This window comes from Vigna unguiculata, chromosome 8 (assembly GCF_004118075.2).
Source record: "Vigna unguiculata cultivar IT97K-499-35 chromosome 8, ASM411807v1, whole genome shotgun sequence".
NCBI classification, from domain to species: Eukaryota; Viridiplantae; Streptophyta; class Magnoliopsida; order Fabales; family Fabaceae; genus Vigna; species Vigna unguiculata.
The window spans coordinates 30,505,150-30,521,438 of NC_040286.1; the positions used below are offsets into that span (position 1 = coordinate 30,505,150).

General features: G+C 27.6%; 1 pseudogene; it reads right to left on the reverse strand.

Annotated features, from left to right (window-relative positions):
* Positions 1 to 14,026: 14,026 nt before the first annotated feature.
* LOC114193045 lies at positions 14,027 to 15,825 on the reverse strand (annotated as a pseudogene).
* Positions 15,826 to 16,289: the final 464 nt, after the last annotated feature.

Consider the following 16,289-nt stretch of genomic DNA (forward strand, 5'->3'; position numbering starts at 1 on the left):
AGGTGAAATAGAAAATAAGAGAGCTATATCGATCAGTGTATATAAGAGATATATCAGTTGGCCCCAAATCTCATGGTCGACTAATTGTGATGAAAAATGTGCTAATTAATTATGAGATTATTATGCTAAACAAGATTATTAAAAGGTAGTTGGATCATTATTAGGTCAACATTAGGATAGAAATGTTCATTCAAAGACCTATAAAAATGGTATGTAGGTAAGACATTTAATGATTTGAATCGACTGCATTTATTGAATTTTGTCTTAACCGAACACTGACTTAAACGTCAAAGTGTCTTCAACAAGTAGCCCCTCAAATGGACCAAAGAACAAGGAAGGTGATTGTGAAACAGAAAGAAAACAACCATTAATGTGACAAGAAGAACGAAGTGAGTATTAGTGTATCTTTAGCCCTACAAGAACAATAATGTATGTTAATTGGCATAATTTTTATTTTTATAGGCATAATTTTTGTTTTTATAATTCATGATTTCTATAAGTGTTTATCAATCACCATATTTTAAGGAATTTGAAGTATATTACTACATAATCATATTTACTGCCATGTACTTTAATAATATTTATGTGAAAATATATTTATGGTAGGGATATTTTAGTATTTATTATTTTGCAACCTGAATGATGATAGGTACAATAGATATGAAAATTAAATACAAATGGTCAAAGTGATAATCAAAAGACGATGTTTGATGAAATTTAACCTTGAACAAATAGTATATATTCATTTTGAATTCTAAAATATAGTTTGGACCAAAATTATACATATATTATGCTAAATTATTAAAAATATTTATAAAATCATTAACAATGTGTTCATATGAGAAGATATTCCTGTAGACAGGAGTTTGGTGAGACAAATTTGAGGTTTAATTTATGTTTTTATATGCTGATTTGTAAGAAAGACAAAGAGTAGATTTAAAGGATAAGTTGAATTTATTACCTTCTTCAAGGTGTGCAAATTTTAATGGATGATGAATGTTTTTACCATTATATCCTTCCTCACATGCACTCATAGGTCTCACATATTTCATTTTTTTTTTCTTTTTCTGAGATGAAATGGATGTAAAGAAGATAGTGAGATACACTGAATAATTATTATAATAAATAATTATAAGGATATTAAATAATATTAATAATATTAAATAATAATAATATATTAATTTTAACTACAAGGTAAAATACTAATTTTATATTTTTACTCTATTAAACTTATTTTTTTATCTCTCATATTAATCAAATCACTTACAAACTCTCATAAATTTCATCCCAAAATCCACTCACTTTCACCCTCAAATCCTTTCAAAACACAAAAAATCATCAACTCAAATTCATACAAATCCATCCTCACACTCTCCCCAAATCCATATCTTCAAAAGAACACACCCTAAGACTTAGATATATTAACTAGTTTACCATGTTTTGATTCAATGTCCAAAAACTCAAAACTTACTTTAAGAACTAAGAAATTATAACATTGAAAGTAATTTGTCTAAAACATATATTTTTTGTTAGCATGGTGAATTTTATTAGAAGATAGGATAGAGCAACAACATAATAAGATACGAAACCCCCAACCAAAATGTAACTTTTATCTTGAATGCGAAAAGTGGACTTTAGTATTATCTCACACAATACAGATCCAAACATGTTATTATTTTTCATTATAATGTATATTTTTACTTTTTAAATAATGGCCAGGAATTATACAATATAGGAAATTAACATTTTCTAAAATAAGCATATATGCAAATAGATATAACGTAGTTTATCACTTCAAAGCTTTCATTAATACAATTTTTCTAATAAAAACTTCAAATCTTCTCAAATAACTTTTTGGATGAAAATTGTAAATCTTATACATTTCTTTGGTAAAAATTATAAAATTTCTCATACAATTTTTTTAGAAAAAATTGAAAACCACCAAATAACACACAATTATCCAAATTTCTTATAAACTTTAAAATTAATTTTTTTTTATAGTTGTAGTACTTTTATTTTATTTCCATTTTCATATTACTTGAGTGAGACTTTGGTAAATATATATATCCAACTTGTACGTCATTGTTGCTGACAATTCATTGATACTCAAAGAAGAATCTATCATCAGTATCACCTCAATCAAGTCAGATCCAAACACACATTCATCAACAAATTGCATAAAAAGAAAATCATCAAGATTAACCTCAAGCACATGTAAAGTTTGTTTTGGTTGAGATGTCAAGTTATTCCTCTAGCTTCCTGAATAAGAATTGATTACAACTTCAACTATGATGTCAATGCCGAGAATCATAAAATAGGAAAATAACTTTTTTATAGTGGATATACCTACAAATAAGAGCAAAAATAAAAACACAATATAAATTTAACATGATGCAACGCCTCAACACCTATATCAACGAATAAAATTATTATTATTAAACACAATTTTTCTTAACAAAATTGTAAACCCGCTTATAAGACACAATTACCCAAATCTTATACACTTAAGAAATTTACTAATTTGTGGTAACATTTCTCGAGTTAAATATTCATTATTATAACATTTTTTTATATTATTTTATGTTAGACTTTGATGAATATCCTCCTAAACATAGGGGTGACAATGCGACCTAGCCCATTTAGGCCCACCATGCACTTGGCTCATAAAATGCGACTGAAAAGTTTGACCTTCTCCGCATAAGTTTTGACCAGCGGGCCCACGGGTTGTCCGTTGTTGTTTTAAAAAGCCCTTATGATAAATCTTTTAATGTTCAATAAATTGGAAAACCTTAACAAATTCACAAAATTAAGCAAAGACTTTGAGAAGTTGAATGATAAATATGATAAATTGATAATTTAACATTTTCATCATATTGATATTCGTACTTTGACATGCACGGTGTATCCTTCAAATTTTACCATATTCAAAAATACATAACATTTGTTTTTTTCACTCATACAAGTATTTAGAAAGTTCATACAAAAGACCAAAAAGAAAGTGACCAATATAGATAAGTGTAAATTTTTTTATGCAAATTTTGAAGGTCAAACTTTTGCGAGTCAACGAGTTCAATATCTCAACCCGTCCGCATTTTTTTTACGGGTCAGCCCGCCAAACCAAGTCTATATTGTCACCCCTACCTAAACACCAACAAGAACACAATGTAATATCTTATAGATACGATGTTATAAAGCTTGTAGGTAAAAGTGTGCTTACAGAAATAAGTAACTTGCAAGTTGAATATATATATATATATATATATATATATATATATATATATATATATATATATATATATATATATATATATAATATATATATATATATATATATATATATATATATATATATATATATATATATATAATAAGGTAAAAGTCTATTAAACGCAAGATCATAAACATGGTTTTTCTCTCACACGAACTTTCTCATTAACCTAATTATGATTTAGGTTCTTTCTGTTGTGTAAACATTATTCAAATAATTGTGGTCTACATAGTTGGCCCAATAGCTATATACCGCATTCGTGCATGATGATAACGACAATTGCATAAACACGTATGCTATTATTAGAAACAACCATCGTGGATCAAGATAACGATAAGTAGTTGTTCTAGTTGATGTTGATTTCGACCAATTGCAGTTGTTTTGACCAACACTTATAACCATACACATTAAGAAGATAGAATTTTGATTAGTGATCCTCAAAACTTTTGGTTGAGAATGACTACCTTGTCCCTTCATGTAAATGAAATCAATCTTCTTACTTTAGCAATCTAATAACAAATTAAATGTTAACCCATCAAAAACATGTCTGTAATAAGTAAGTTTAAAACCTGCCGTTAGAAGTATCTACTTATGTTATTTAAAAAAGAAAAAGCACAATATCTCAAGTAAAATTTTGTATTTTTTTTTCAAAATTAGAAACTTCGAAAAAACAGAAGATAAAAAGCAGAATATACTGAAAAAAACAATCAATCTATTTTCCTGAATTTGATATTGGAAAATACATTTTTTATTATAAAATTTATTAGGTCTGACTAATCATTTCCTTTAACACACTAAAAGTTTTACAAGATTTTTTTTTAAAGTTGAATAGTTTTTCCCCTCTATTAATTATGATATTTTTTCAACGCTATGCCATTATTTTTGATAATCCAATTTTGTTCTCATTATTTTTTTAAGTGTTTCTTTTATTAAATTCATGGTGATAACGTTCCTATATATTGCTTATGTCATTTGAAAAAATATTATCTATTTGAAAAAAGAGAGTCTCTTATTTGAAAAAAATATTATAGTAACAGAAAAAAAAATGGAAATCATTTGAAAATGTGTGCATGGTTATAATAATAAGAAATGAAGAGAATGATCGAAAAGAACAGGAAGAAAGGAATGGAGAAGTTGGTCGGTTTTTAGATCTGAATATAGAGTTGATGAATACGTAGACAAAACACAATACATACATACTGCAGGTTCTATATTGTTTATTGAATAAGGCATGGTTAAGATGAATGAAACAAGTTTTGTTGGATATGGTGTTGGTAGAAGGAGAAGAAGAAGAAGATACGTGGAGAAAAAGAAAAGGGGATATCGTTGTTAATTTGTTTGTGAAGGGATTTGAGGCTCTCTCATAGAAGATATCGTTGTCTCACCAGTTTCCATCAAATTACATATTCTTTTGAAACTCAACATGGATGCTTGTCCCACCAAACCTAGACCTTTGATAGCGATATGGCAAGTGTGAAGCTCAATTCTGCAACTCTCAATTATTCAACTTTCAATAAAGCTGACACCTCCTCTCTTCTTTCTTTCTTTCCTTTTCACACAACACAACCATCACTTTCTCTCTCTATCACCTCTCACCCTTCTACTTAACCTCTTTATTTGTTACATTCCTCCAAATTTTATTATACATTAAATTATTCATAGATAAATTTATCAGTGTTAATTCATAGATTTTTAACCTTTATGTACATTTATTAGAGTTAATTCATCACAAACTATTACAACTAAAACTTTATAGTTAAAGGACTTGGTACAATTATAACATTTATAGAAAAGTTTCTACTTATCGATCAAGACTCAACTAATATAGAAAGTGTGTTCACCTGAAAATTTTCGTATCGAATCATCACCATCTTTTATGATCACAACACATAATCATAGTCGAAAAAAAGAAACACGATGCAAAATAAATATGGTGTGGTAGCTGAATCTACGATCTCGTATCTAAGAGAGGGCGCTCATGTGTTCGCTAGTGAAAGAAACACCGACACTCATAACAACAATTCCAATTGTAGGGGGCGACATGGTTGGAAATGTCGACGATGAAGGTTGGCTCAACAACGGTGAGGGTTGGCTCGATAGTAGTTTTCCCTTACTATGTTTGCTGGAAGAGACGAAACCCCGTGTGCAAGAAGAAAGTTGAAGCGGAGAGAGAGGTCTTCGCGTGGATAGTGGTGAGGAGGCGACAACGATGACAATTCAACAAGAGAAGAGACAAGAGTGAGGTGGAAGTGGAGAGAGATAGAGTTCGTTCTATGTCGATTCTAGCTATAATCGATATATAAAATTTTCTGTTTCATTATGAATTGACCATCGCACACACTTTTTATGTCCATTCTAGTGATACTCAATATAAAATTTTATCATATTTACAATTCTATTATCGTATCTTATTATGTCAAATGAATTATAACCGACATAATAAGTCGTCATAAAAAATTAATTTTGTACTAGTGATTATAAAATAGTATAATAGTATTCTTTTATTTTCTTTTACAGGATGCACTATCATCATTCTATAAGAAAAAAAAAAGTTATAGTTTTTTCATATTAACCTTTATCTATGTTCGAAAGCAAAAATAGCGAAAGTTTTAGTTCCTAGTATGATAGCTTCATATTGAATAATATGAAAAACAATAACTTTAAAGATATGTAAAGATTTGATTTGAAAGTAACCACAACAATTCAACAAATTTATTGAGCGTATAAAACACTTAAATAGTTGTGTATCAATGTAACATTTATAATTTTATCCAAAAAAATGTATTATTATTTTTCAGTTTTTGTGAAAAAATTATACAAATATTTATAATTCTTTTAGAAAAATTACACATTAAACAATAATATTTTCTCAAATACAACTTTTAGAGTAAAACACGTTAAAATTATTATGTAATTTTATTTCTATATTCTTATTTATAAACATGCTTAAAAGAATTGATTTAAAAAACTAAAATTACTCTCGTCCACCTAAAATAAATAAATAAATATATATATATATATATATATATATATATATATATATATATAATCTTCATTTAAAATTTAATGTCAAATCTAAGTGGGGTCAGATATACCTCCAAAGTGAAGGGAATCCAAAACAACAGTTACCAAAATTCTGCTAGCTAGTCAATTTTCCTGTAGCGTTTCGTTGCACAGATGGATAATGCTATAGTGACTGTCCCCACGTTAGAAATAAGCCATAGAATCATGTATAGTATAATTTATGTATTAAACAAAATTAAGAGTGCACAGTCATTATTTGGTAAAAGTAAAAGATTAAGAGTATTTATATGATCACTTCAAAAATATAATTTATAATAAAAATTTTGTGAATCCATGAATTCTGTTCGTATTGATACTGAATAATTTATATAGTACCTTACGTTAATTTTCAGCCTAAATTCATGTAGTGTGTTTAAAACAAAGTCGCAAGAAAGTGTCATTAAAAAAGACATTATAACAACTATGTCTAATGTCAACATAGACGCTATATGATTGATTATATATTGAGGATGTAGATATATGTATACAAAAATTTAATTTGGAAATTTGTGTTGATGATACTGAAAGTGTATTTGGTAAAAATTGTTTCTATGAGGATTATGATTTAACAGCAACGTTACTAATCATATCAATTGAGTTTTTTTTTTTCTATATTTGTTTAATTACAAACAAGGGTTATATTGTCAATTTATTAATTTACATGAATTAATTTATTATATTCAAATTAGTGTGCCATATGTAATTAAGTAGCCGTTGCTATTTTTAAAGATAAAAAAAGCTTAAATATCACTTACATATGAAACAAATTCAACAGAAACAAAATACCCACAAAAAGATCCTAATTCTGTATTTTATAATAAAAAATTGACACGCTTTTTTTTCTTCATAAAGGATATTTTATATGTTAAAAATTATATTTTAAAATCAATAAATAAATAAAGAATGGTACAATAAATTTTCATACAATACGGAAAGATGTATGTACAATCACGAGGTACATTAAGTAAATCGTGAACTAGGTGATATCAGCCATCAATTATGTTCCATCAGCTGAAAAAAGTTCAAATACGATCATGTTACAAAATCCAATTTGAAAAAAATAAGAAAAGAAGCGAAAAAGAGTAGAAACTTTACAAAATCCTATTTGAAAAAGATAAGCAAAGAGAAAAAGAGTTGAAATTTTAGCTATTTGAATCAAGAGCAAGAAGTGAGAAATAAATGAAAAATTTATAAATTGTTTAATTGATGGGAGAAAATAATTTTTTTTAATTTATATATTTAGAAAATGATTAAAGTATCATTAATTATATTAAAAATGTTAAAAGTATTTTATTACCTACTATTTGCATTTAGCCTTACTAATTGAAAAATAATATTCAATTATCTAATATCTGTAGTGTATATAATTTTTAAAAATAACTTGAATGTAAACATTAACTTTTTGAAATATAAAATAAATATAAAATGAAAATATTAGTGTAAAATGTTTGAAGAAATAAAAAGTAAAATGAAAAAGAATAAATCAAAATAAATTCTCTTCAAAACTTTTAAATTTTGTGACTTCTAATAAAATATCAGCCTATTTATTGAAAAATATTAAATGGACTTTAATTTGTATTGTGATTTAGAGAAAATATTAAAGTATCAACAAGTAAGGAAAAAATATCATATTTAAAATCTTTTAAAATTACTTAAAAATGTATTAATATTATATTGTTCAAAATAAAAACTATATAGCTAAAATTTCGGTTATTGTCACAGATTTGAAGCTCTTTTTTATTATCAATTTAGAACTGATAAACTAATTGATTACAAAATTAGAAGAAAATAAATTAATTTTATAACATATTAAAAAACACTCTTCTTCTTCCATTGATCAAACACTTTTATAAAACATTATTGTGTACCTATTGTAGAGAAAACTAAATCCAAACCAATAAGAGAATCATTCCTTCTATTATTAATTCTGTTTATTACTACAAGACATGCATAAGATAATAGTTGCAATGGCAACAAATCAAAGTGTCATCATTATCATGACACACAATGTCGATTTTCTTTTCATGTGAGTTTGTTATTCATGTTGAGTTTCAACCAAACTTTATATACCAAGTTGCATACGAAGAGTATTAAGTTGCAACTAAATTTTGAAGCTTTGACATTGAACCTACGTCGAAAATCAACACCATTGAATTAGACAATTATTATTTATCGGTGCATCATTTTAAATACATCACAGTTATTTCAAAACATTAAAAATTAATGGTTTAAATATATATTTGGTCCTATTTTCATTTCTTTATTTAATTTGGTCTTCATTTTCGTTTTATATGCAATTAGGTCTTCATTTTTGTCAAATTTTGATCAATTTGATCTTTTTACTAACGGTATTTAAATAGTTAACCTTTTGAATAATACATGTTACGTGTCAGCTCTTAGTTTTTTTTGTTTTTTTATTTTTTTTTTAATTTAAAAAAAAATGTCCACAAGTCACAATTGTACCACATGTCAATGTTAGTGCCATGTGTCAATGTCAGTGTCACATGTAAGTTTGTGGTTATATTATTTTCTTTTGTTCAATCTTGTCTCTATATTCGTTATTTTTTGTTCAATTTAGTTTATACATTCGTTATTTTTGTCCATTTTTGTCCCAATTTTGATTAAAATGAATCAATTTTGTCCCTTTCATATTGACACCAAATTTAATATCTTTTATAAAAATTATACTAATCCTTTTTCTAAAATAGACATTTTTATTAATTATTTTTGAAATTAAATTACCTTACACTTGTCATAAAGCAAGGTTCTAAAATTTAAAACTAAATAAGAGGAGTTCGTGAGCCATGTTTCAAATTAATATGAAATTTAAAAATGCAATTACTTAAAATTGTCTTATATTTTGCTTTAAGCAACATTATTTAAGAAAGATCATGAATGTCTAAGAAGTATCGGTTAAAGATTTCACATCAATTATGTTAGGAATGCAAGTGTGAGTCTAAATTTTCACATTGGTTAGAAATGAGAAAGTGAAACACTATATAAGTATAAAGACTCATAAACTCATTGTGTTAAGGTATTTGGTTGAGAGTGGTATTAATACCTTACTTGGTTGGGCTCAGGTCTCATTGGTGTTGTATTTCCACAATGAAACTCCCTTATCATTAACTGATTTTCATGTAATTCGTGCCTTTTGTGACAATTTTATTAATAAGAAAGTGTACTTGTCACAAAATTTCATCATTAACAAACTTCAAATTATATAATTATTGTGATAAAGTAACTAGGGGCAATATAATTAGTTTCTTCAAAAAAACCTATCAATATTATTTACCAATCATTTGTTACAAACATTAATATTTAATCTCAAAATTTACTAATTACACTTGTCACAATATATTTCCTACAATTTTTTATACTAGATTAATTCTTCTTACAAATTTGTAACTATTTATTAGTTCTAATACCTTAGTGTTGTTGCTCTTAATTGGTATCTCATATTAGTGATTGTTCTCGTTTTAATGTTTATATTTACACTTGATATGACACTTGACAAATTTAAATGAAGAATTGTACATATTCTTAAGAATAAGAAACCATCTTAAAAATACAAAAGAGCAAACAAGGAAAACAAGCCTTAAAGATAAACTTAAAATCTTATTTCCATTATTCACTCACAATATCTTAACACAAAAGTAACAAAACAAGGGCAATGGTGAAATGTGATATAAAAACCTTAATCACACACATTTATTGTACATAAGAGGATTGTGTGAAATGGGAATAAGACTAGATTCGTTTTCCTTCTTGAGAAGGCTCTCAAAGCTTCAATCATTTTTAGGTTTTCCTTGTTTCCATTTGAAAGTTCCCAATTAAAATGGTAAAGTAGTTGTGCTAGACAAAGTTCAATGCTAATTACTCCAAAAGAAATGTCAAGACATATTCTCCTTCTAGCACCAAAGGATATGAACTCATGAACTCTTTATAATCAATTGGACTATACATGAATGTCTCAAGATAAAACTTCTCTACATCATTCTAATACTCAGGGTCTCTTGCAATTGCTCATGCATTCACTATCACTTGTTGTCTATATATCACTAAATTTAACACTTCTGCTTCTCTTGTGAGCATATTCTTCTTAGTTTCCATATGGTGCGGTGACAATGTCACTAGAACCATAACACATGATGTTTGCACCAATTTGATGGGGTCTTTGAGCAAATATGACATCATAGGTTTTCAAGACATCTTTGGCCACTTTTGGTGATGAAACCACATGGTTGATGCCTCACCAAGTTTTAGGTGCATAAGAGGACCATATTTTTTAGCAAGTTCTCTCAAGCGATGGTGAGATAGAAATCCAACTAAGTGGTGTAAACTTCCAATGAGAGGTAGCTTCCATGGCCATGGGGAAGCTTCAATGATTTCAATGAGGTTTTATATATTTTTTCTATTTTTAGAAACTATGAAACAAAAAGTATGAAACTCCGTAAATATAAAAAAAAGGGTAAGAATGAGATGAAATGATGATCCACTTTGAATTTCTGTGGCAAAATGAACTTTAAATTCAACTGAATATTTCAAGATTAATTTTGTGAACTAAAATTTACCATCACTTCTACATCTTAATTTGACTTTTATTTTCTAAATAACTTGAGATCACAACCTAACTTACCTTAAAACAACTCATTATTTTCATTGTTACATTAATTTAATAACTAATGTAAAATAAAGAAAAAAAATATGCAAACCAACTAATATAAAATAAAATAAATAAAGTTAAGTAAATAACCTCCATAATTATAATTTTTACTTTTAGAAATCATAATGTGAATCAATTATTTACTAAAGAAATATTTCAAGGTACTTGTAAAGAAATATTTCACAAGAAAAGAAGTAAGACCAACATAATTAAATCAATTCATAAAATTCATAGTACTAAATAAATATTTTTCAAATAAAAAATAAAATATATAGTTAAATATATTTTTAATCCTAAAAAATAAAATTAATATTTGTTTTATACAAAATTTTGATATATTTTAGTCATTTTTCTTACATGATGGTGATTTAGAATGTTATTCAAATAAGAAAGTGTCTGACTGTACAAACAAATCAAATATCAATCCTAACCAATACGGTTTTTGACACTACATAAAAATTTAACACATATCAAAAATAATTTTATAACTAATATAAATAAAATAAAAATCCAAAACAACTAATATAAAGTAAGATGAAAAAAAAAACAGTTAAGTAAAATAGCCTAGGTACTGTTTGTATAACTTTTACTTTTGAAAATCATAATGGTAATCAATTTTTCAATTTTGCATGTTAATTTCCTTTATTTTATCTTAATAGGACTGCAAAATCAACATTAAGGATTTCTTATTGATTATACAATAATTTCGGATCTAACAATCAATTAATTTACCCAATGAAAAGCAGGTGGTTTTGTTGGTTGACCGTAGACAAGTGATTTTGTTGGTTGGCTTGTTCATTAACAAATCAATGAGTGTATTTGGGAGAATGGTTGGCTCTACTATTCATGTTGTGAACAAAGATAGTTATTCAAGAAGAAAAAAAAAAAAACTGATTAAAAATTTGAGCTCAGATGTCTCACGAGTCGCTTAAAGAAGAATGTAGAATGTGACAGGGTACTATTGTACCCCACACCACTGGTGCTTTTTGTTTTGTACATAATATGTGTTAGGAATCCAAGTGTGAGTCTAAGTCCCACATTGACCAGAAATGAGAAAGTCAAGCACTATATAAAAATAAAGACCCACAAACCCATCGCCTTAAGGTTTTGGGTTGAGAGTAATAAAGACCCATAAACCCATATCAAAATCCATTTCATGACTAATATAAATAAATAAAAAATATCCAAAACAACTAATATAAAGTAAGATGGAAAAACAAAAACAGTTATTAAATAACTTTATAAATATATTTAATAGAATTATAATATGAAAGAACTACAAAAGTAAAAACATAGAAATTATATTAAAAAAAAAGAATAAATATTACATGATTATCCTTATGTAGAATATAGCTGTAAAAATAATACAATACATTGTAATCTAAACAACATAGCTTTATTTTCACAATAGAAAATGAATCCATCTATATGAAACGATTATTTTGGTTAAAATATGTTTTTGTTGTAATTTTTGTCAAGTTTTATCAAATCAGTCCTAATTTTTTTTAAACTCAAATAGGTCCAAATTTTCGTCAATTTTGTTCAATTTAATCTCTTTTTGCTAATACTGTATAAATCATTAACGATCATGAATAGTGACTGCCATATGTCACTTTGTGGTTTTTATTTTAACTTTTTTTAATTTTTTTTAAATGTCCACGTGTCAATCTAGCGGCTTGTCACGTGTCAGAATCAATGTTTTATATTCAATTTGTTTCCTATATTCTTTAGTTTTGTTCAATTTAGTCCCAATTTTTTTTAACATGAACGAATTTTGTCACTCTCTCGATTGAGACCAAATTTAATTTTTATATTAAAATTCATATTTTTTATTAAATATTTTTATTAAATATATTAAAATTCACATCATTCTAAATTTTATAAAAAAATTGAATTTTATCCCAATTTTGAGATGGACAAAATTGCTCAATTTTAAACAAAATTGGAACTAAATTGAATGAAAATAATAAATATATGGACTAAATTGAATATAAAACATTGACTTTGACACGTGGTACAGTGCTGGGTTGACACGTGAACATTTAAAAAAATAAAAAAAAAAACAAAAACAAAAAAAAAAATCATGAAGTGACACATGTCAATTATTGTTTATGGTCGTCAGTGATTTAGATGGTGTCAATAAAAATAGACCAAATTGAACAAAATTGACGAAAATTGTGACTTATTTGAGCACAAAATCAAAATTAGGACTGATTTGATAAAACTTGACAAAAATCGAGAAAAAAAATGTTTTAACCTAATTTTTTTATAGTAGCTTAAGGGTTAGAGGATTGGTGAGAAAAACAATAGGAAAGAGACAAATGCATGGAGTAAGAGTGGGAAAGGAGAAAGTAAGGTTAACATGCTATAATTACTTTAAGTTTTTGCTTGCATGAAGTCAAAGTTATAAGGCTAAAGTAACCTATTCATTATGAATGATTTTGTGATAGTATATTTGTAATAGTTATAGTTTACGTGTCATTAATTGTTTTTCTTTCCATATAATTTGTGATATCTTTTTAACATGTTAGAATATAGTCGTTATTGACTTGAATCACTATCAAACTCCAATTTTTTTATAACAATTATTGTGATAAAATAGTAGGTGACAATATAATTAATTTCATTGTAAGATTCATTAATACTATTACTTCTCATAAATTTTAGAATTTTGTCATAAGTGAAAGTTCAGTCATTATTGTTGCAAATTTGTCACAATCTTTTTAGTCATAATAAAGTTGTTTTGGTATTAATTGGTATTTCATAATGATTATTTGTCTACTTCCAAAATCTATACTAACATTACTATACCACCTGACTAAGTTAAATGAAGAAGTTTACTAATCATTTTATTAAAGATGATAAATACATGAGGGAATAATAAAATTTCACATTAAAATACAACAAAAGAAACAAATAAATCAAGACTCTAATAAGGAGGGTATCTTCTAAAAAGATAAACTTCACATCTTAATTCCACCCCTGCACAATAGCTTTAACACACAAGTAATATAAAAAAAAGGGAACTTGGACAACGGTGAAATGTGATATAAAAACCTTAATCACATTCATTTATTGTACATAAACATTTTTTTCACACATTACAATGACTAAAATTTAATTAAGGTCTGATGAAATAGGAAGACGATTATGAGAAATGGGAACTAAGATTAGATCTGTTTTCCTTCTTGAGAAGGCTCCTAAAGCTTCATCCATTTCGAGGTTTTCATTGTTTCCATTTGGAAGTTCCCAATTAAAATAGTAAAGTAATTGTGCAAGACAAAGTTCAATAGTAATTACCCCAAAAGAAATGCCAGGACATATTCTCCTTCCAGCACCAAAGGGTATGAATTCGTGATGGTTCCCTTTATAATCAATTGGACTATCCATGAATCTTTCAGGATAAAACTTCTCTGGATCACTCCAATAATCAGGGTCTCTTGCAATTGCCCATGCATTCACTATCACTTGGGTCCCAACAGGTATCACATACCCTTTTAGCTCACAAGTTTCTCTACATTCCCTTGGATGAAGAAGAGGGAAAGGAGGGTGCAATCTCAATGTTTCTTTGATCACTGCTTTCAGATATTTTAGTTCCTCAAGTGATTCTTCATTGTCGTATCCTTTGCTACCAAAAACTCTTCTAACTTCTTCTTGAGCTTTGGCCATTACTTTTGGATTTTGCAGCATCTCTGATATTGCCCATTCTATAATTGCAGACGATGTATAAGTTCCACCACCAAAAATGTTCTGCAACAATAAAATTAGTTCAAATTTATTAGCTTTCGAATTTATACTTGCATGCACAAAGATGTTGCTTCTATGTGCTTTTGTTTACTTAATGTTATATTGACATGAAATGAAGATGGGTTCTAAATCCTATAATATGCAGTAACACAAACAAATGGTAACCGAAAGTAATGCAAACACTCACCATCATTACAGCCTTGATGTTGTCTATTGTCAAAGGATATTCGAGGGAACCTTGATTTCTAACATTTAGAAGAACAGAGAGGAGACTATTAACCTCCACTTCACCAATTTTTTGTTCTGCCTCGCTAATGATGTTTCCAATTATTACATCATATTGTTTGTGCAACTCCTCTAGTTTAGGTTGTTGGCCACTAAGCTTATGAAGCCATTTGTGAGAAGGGAACAAGTCAAGAATAACTAAACTTTCGGCCATTTTCACAAGTTTCTTGACAATAGAAATGAACTCTTCTTGATCCTTGCATTTTTCACCAAAAGTCGTCCTTCCAACGATGACACTTGTCATGGAGGCCACTTTTTCACTGAGGTTCACACAAGAACCTGTGTTGGTCTCAATATATCTTATTAAATTCAACACTTCTTTTTCTCGTATCGATCGAAATGATTTCACACGTGCAATGCTTAGAAGCTCTTGTGAGCATATTCTTCTTAGTTGCTTCTAGTACCCTCCATATGGTGAGGTGACAATGTCACTGGAACCATAACACATGATGTCTGCACCAATTGTATGGGGTCTTTGAGCAAAGATGGCATCATAGGTTTTCATGACATCTTTGGCCACTTCTGGAGAAGAAACCACAATAGTTGATGCCTCACCAAGTTTTAGGTGCATGAGAGGACCATGTTTTTGGGCAAGTTCTCTCAAGCGATGGTGAGGTAGAAAGCCAACTAAGTGGTGTAAGCTTCCGATGACAGGTAGCTTCCATGGTCCCGGGAGGTGCTTCAATGTTTTCGCTGAGGTTTTGGATCTCTTTCCCACTTTTAGAATTTGTGAAACCAAAAGGATGAAACTCACTGAATATAGAAAAAAGGGTAAGAATGAAATCAAGTGATGATCCATTATGAATTTCTATGGTATGTGAACAATCTGAGAATGAAAGGTATATATAGAACTTTTGTTCCACACCATATCATCATCAATAATGGATTGTTGTTGAAGATATTAAAAATACTTCAGTAAGTTTTCTACTGAAGATATTAGCTTCCTTAGTTGAACTTTCTACACTTTTAGGTTTGAAAACTAATAAATCTGTCAAATACATGTTCTTTCAGGGACCACAATTATACTTTCTTTTTATTCATGGGTGCAAGTGATATGGCAGGTTTAAAAAACATTATTATGATATATTTATAGATGATTCAAATAACATTTTATCAAGATGAACTTTAAATTTAAATTTTCAAGATTAATTTTGTAAACAAAAATTTAAATCACTTCTACATCTTAATTTTACTTTATTTTTTTAAATACGGTATTATACACGTTTATTTTAAAAAAATATTAATTAGTTTTTAGTTTCAACA